At 36.6% G+C, this 5,609-nt stretch overlaps 1 pseudogene; it reads left to right on the forward strand.

The window, feature by feature from the left end:
* The first annotated feature begins 209 nt into the window (after positions 1 to 209).
* On the forward strand, positions 210 to 556 carry LOC110197676 (LYR motif-containing protein 1 pseudogene; annotated as a pseudogene).
* The last annotated feature ends 5,053 nt before the right edge of the window (positions 557 to 5,609 follow it).

Genomic DNA, 5,609 nt, shown 5'->3' on the forward strand with positions numbered 1-5,609 from the left:
AGATTCTTATTCAGGTTAAGGTTGAACTAAATGATTAATGATCCTAGGCAACTAGGTAGCAGACTCAATAGAGTTCTGGGTATAGAGGTCTGGAAAACTGTTAATTCAAATTTAAGCTCAGACACTTTATTAGCTGTGCAACTCTTCTCAAGTCACTTAACCTCTGTTTGACTTTATTTACTCTATTATAAAATGGGAATGGACACAGTATGAAAACAGCAACACAATAATAAGTTCTCAGTTTGTATTGCAGGATTTTCAGGCTTGCAAGGCAGTTGCTTGCAACATTGGGGCATATGGAGGACACCATAAGAAAAAACAGTACATTATAAATGAAACCAGAGTGTTCCAGAAAAACAAAAACCTTATGGGTTCAGAATTGATTAAACAACGTATAGATGAATGCACAGTAAGAACCAAAATAAGTTTGCATTATCAGATCCCATATCCAATGCCAAATCACATGCTTTCAATGACCCTGACTCTTCTACATAGTCGTGGACTTCAAACCCTTTCCAGAGCATTATATCTCAAGCCTCACTATGAAGTTTCTTAGCACAAGAAATAGGTTTTCTGAATTGTAAGCCAAGCAGCACCGGAGCAGCTATTAAATGATGAATCTCTTCTCTTTGACTTAAGCCCAGTCATATAAAGGAAAGACAAAGAATATAAAATTTTTGCAATAACTGCTCTTAGACACTTAAAAATTTGGGTCCCTAATCTCATAACACTAATTTATATGTCCTTGAATTTGTCAGTGACAGTGTCTTGCTAATCCCCAAAAAGAATGTTACTAACTGCCAAAGATCATTCCTAATCATGATTGTAAAAGTCTAAACATAGCAGGAATTGTGTTCTAATTTAAATTAAATTATGTGTTTACATGTTTATACATATGTGTATATATATACACGTGCACATATATATTTGTAGAAATAATATAGTCATATACATAGAGGAGGCTGCAGAGTAGAACCATGGCAATACCTCTTAGCAACTTCTCTTAGAAGTTCTTAAAATTACTATGAAAATCAGATACTAGCCTGTGATTTGTATATTTCTGTGGGCTTTATTTTGTTTTATGTTTAAGTTATGGATATATTTAAAATAAGGCCTTCTATATTTTAGTTCTACTGCTATCATTTTTGGCTCTCTTGGTTCAAAGATATACTTCTCATTAATATTTAAGGGGGCTATTTTCACCTTTAGGGAAGATAGGTAATGCAATGAATCGGGACTAGAGTCAGGAAGATTCATCTCCCTGAGTTCAAATCTGGCCTCAGACACTTACTGTGTGACCCTGGGAAAGCCACTTAACCCTGTTTGCCTCAGTTTCCTCATCTGTAAAATGAGCTAGAGAAGGAAATAGCAAAGTACTCTAGTATTTTTGCCAAGAACATCCAAAATTGGCTCACAAAGAGTCAAACATGACTGAAAAACAAATGAAAAAAGCAGCAAAGTAGGGATAATAATAGTACTTACCTTCCAGGGTTCTTGTGAGGATTTAATAAGATTTTGTTTTTGTTTTTTAAAGCAGAGTACTTGGATCATAGTAGGATCTTAATGAATGCTTGTTTCCTTCCTTCTGAGATCCCTGACAACCCTGCTATTTAATGAATCTGTGACTAGGAAGAACTGTACCATTATGTTGCCCCAAATAGTCAGAATTTGACAAGTGATATAGGAATGGGGCACAGAGAAAGAAAAGAAGTGGGGAAAACACATTCCATGGTTATGGAGCTCTGGCCAAACTCTTTTCCAGGCCCAAAGTCACACCATCCGCTAATCCATCCATTTCTTCCTCTCAGTTTAGAGTTTCCTGATCTTGAAATGCTCACCAACTAAGTCCTTATTTAATCAAGGACCTCAGGAAACCTTATGAATTTAACATTTTCAAATCATACAAAGTTAAGGAACTGGATTTATTTCATCCAAAAATTAAGTGAACCTCTAGGAAGGGCATTTTATCTTTTTATACACTATGTAGCAGTGACTTAAGTGGATTATATCGCTGGTAGCCATAACCCCTTTACTAGAACCAGAGTTTGTTTTTTTAAAGTTCATGTTATTTCCAGAATATCTTTAATCCCATTGAGTTTAATACTTACCAACACAATGGCCTTCTGACTATAAAATTATTCTGGCTTTTGAAATTCCAATCCTGAGTAGCTGCTCATATTCTTTTTAAGACCAGAGTGCATTGTTGTTGTTCAGTCATTTTTCAATCATTTCTGAATCTTTGTGACCCCATTTGTTTTTTTGTTTTGTTTTGTTTTGTTTGTTTTAGGCAAAGATTTGCAAAGTGGTTGGTCATTTTCTTCTCCAACTCATTTTACAGATGAGGAAACTGAGATGAACTGGGTAAGTGACTTGACCAGGGATACAAAGCTAGTAAATGTGTGAGGCCAGATTTGAACTCAGAAAGATGAATATGCATGACTCCAGGCCTGGTACTTTAGCCACAATGCTATCTAGCTGCCCATTGAAATCATTCTTTTTTCATGAATTCCTAAAGAAGGATCTATACATAAGATCAATTTGCTCCTCACATTTCCTTACAAAAGTCCAATACAATTCGGGGGAAAAAAAAAGATGAATGGACATTTGTGAATCTTCTGTAATTGGTAGGCCGTTAACATATTAGCTCTATGAGACCAGTACTCTCTGCCTTTGTATCAACTGATATAGTAAACTGCTAAAAATTTAATAGTGATAGGATAGATCATTCTGTTTATCCAATCAGATTTGTAGGAGATTATAAACTCTTGTCCCCTTCATAGTTATGGCTCTAAGAATTCAGGGTAAATTGGATACTATAATGCATAACATTTTATTGCCCATTCAGTGTGTAGCTGGCTTTCCAAATCTGACTCAGTTTGTTCATCTTTATTGGACTTAGACAATACTCAACATCATTCCCAAGCATATTCTTTTCCAGGCCCAATTCTTTTGTCTGAATTGGTCTCCACCTCAGAGGTTAAATTCTTGTGCAAAGATTATATATATAAAATACACTTCAGGCTTCCTTTGAGCTGTTTTAAGATTAAGCTTCCTTGCAAACAAATGATTCTGCAGCTTATCTGTTGCCTTTGTCTGATATACTTCCTATTGATAACTACTTGTATATATCCAGGAGGGATGAAATGTTAATCCTATCCCAATATGAAAACCCTGTAAGATACCCCATTTCACAGATTTGTAGTGCTATCCCAACACTTAACTGCTTTATGTTTAAAATTTATTGAAACATACTTTCAGATATCTTGAAAATGAAAAGACAGCCTTATGTGGCCCGCCACATTTATGGATTTTATAAGTTGATCAATTTATCTAGAAATGTAAAAGACAAGTTCACAAGAAGAAAACAGTCTAATTCTGGATGAAGTTGTTACCTAGAGAACTGAAAACATGAACTTGTCTTTTACTTAGAGGGCATGGGCCTGTATGTTCCACACAAGTATTTGCAAAGTTATGTTTACAATTATTGTTATTATTATTACTACTACTACTGCAAAAATTAACGTTTCTAAAGCATTTGATAAAAAAGAATAGGTAGCATATATAGAACACTTTTAGGTTTACAAATAACTTTTCAATAGATCTCCAGCCTTGGAGCCAGGAGGACTTGAGCTCAAATCTGTCCTCAGACACATGACACTAACTAGCTGTGTGACCCTGGGCAAGTCACTTAACCTCAACTGCCTCACCAAAAAGCAAATATATATTTGTGTGTGTGTGTGTGTATACACATATGTAAATCTTTTCGTATGTTTGTCAACATGAATTCAAGAGAAAACAGCCAATATAGCAAAACTGAGGTCTTTAATCAGGGCAAGTAAATTGCAGCCCAGGGTGCCACACAGGAAGTGCTGGAGTACCTAAGAATGGGGCTGGAAACAGGGTTTGTATAAGGTACTAAGGGAAAAGCCAAGCTGCAGGTAAGAGGGGTTAGACAGAGGGAAAGGGGCTGGAGGTGCAGGGGGTTGGGACATTCTATGGTTTCACAACGTAAGTTGCTTTGCTACCACTTGAGTAGTAGCACTGAAAATTCACAGAGAAAGCTTGGGAATCCTGAAGGGGAAAGTTTGAACATTTACAAAATAGTCAGAGGCTGATAGTGATAATATATGGTCAGCCTCCAGCAATTCACAGGTCTGGGAATGGGGACAAGGTCTGATTCAGTCAACTGAGTTTGACATGTTCTATCATTCCCCCCCCCTTTATATGTATTATCTCAGTGTTGTAAAGTTGGTAATACCATATGCTCCTTTTATATATGAAGAAAGTGAAACTCAGGAAGGAAAAAAAGTTTAACATGTGGTAAACTTCTGTTTTAATAGCCTAAAAAGTTAATGTGATCTTGAGCTCTATACATTAAAAGGAGAATAGCCTTCTACTGAAGTAGAAGTAATGGTCCTATTGTACTCTGCCCTCTTTGGGGGCGTCATCTGGAGTACTGTGTTCAATTCTGGGAACTATGGTTTAAGAAGGGAATTGATAAACAGGAGAGTAGCCAGAGGATGGCAACCAGGATGGTGATCATTCTTGAGTTCTTGTCAAATGAGGATTAGTTGAGTAATATGAATGTTTAGCTTGTAAGTTGAAGTTCAAGCAGGACATGATAGCTTTGTTCAAGTATTTGAAGAAACAGCACATGCGAAACACTCTTTTTGTTTGGTCCCAGAGGGAAGAACCAAGAGAATTGAGTAGAAGTTTCAAAGAGTCAGATCTAGGCTTAAAGTTAAGGCAAAAAAAAAATTTTTAATAGTTAGAGTTGTCAAAAAGTGGCATGGGCTCTCTCAAGGTCTGGTGGAATTCCCCTCCTCTGAGATAGTGAAGTGGAGCTGATGTAACTACTTGTCAGTTATGTTATAATGTAGGTTATTTTCATGGCATGAATTGGACACAGTTGTTACCTACATCCCTTCCAGCTCTCAACTTCTGAGATTCTTATGGCTAACAAGTATTTTGAGTGAGATTTAGATTTCTAGCTTCCTGAGTGCAAGTCCAAAGCTCTCTACTATTTTTCCTCTGTATTAAAGGTTTGCATATATACAATTTTTGGAGGCCCAAGTGGGTATGACCCCATGTGGGAAAATCTTAGTTCAGGTCTGATGTAGGTATCTAAGGGTATGATAGTAGAAGGTGATGTTGAAACACTGACGGTATTAATTATTGAATATTTTGGACTCAGGTAAACCAGAGAAAGAAAGAGAAATAAAAAAGAAAAAAAATATGAAAACTACTTAAAGCTACTTCTGGGGAGAAAAGGGAAATCGGGAACTAAAGAAAAGAGGAAATGAGGATTTGTTTCACTAACTTGAAAGATTAGAATAGGGGGGATTTTTACTTTAGGGTTTGTTCAGTTGTTTTTCAGGCATATCCAAATCTTTGTGATCCCATTTGAGGTTTTCTTGGCAAACATACTGGAGTAGTTTGACATGTCCTTCTCCAGCTCATTTTACAGATGAGGAAACTGAGGCAAATAAAGTGACTTTCCCAGGGTCACACAGGTAGTAAGCGCCTAAGGCAAGATTTGAACTCATGAAGAGTCTTCCCGACTCTAGGCCCAGCACTCTATCAACCTTGCTCCCTAGTTGCTTTTTAGG

This window comes from Phascolarctos cinereus, unplaced genomic scaffold (genome assembly GCF_003287225.1).
Source record: "Phascolarctos cinereus isolate Bilbo 61053 unplaced genomic scaffold, phaCin_HiC Scaffold_5;HRSCAF=322, whole genome shotgun sequence".
In the NCBI taxonomy this organism is placed as follows: domain Eukaryota; kingdom Metazoa; phylum Chordata; class Mammalia; order Diprotodontia; family Phascolarctidae; genus Phascolarctos; species Phascolarctos cinereus.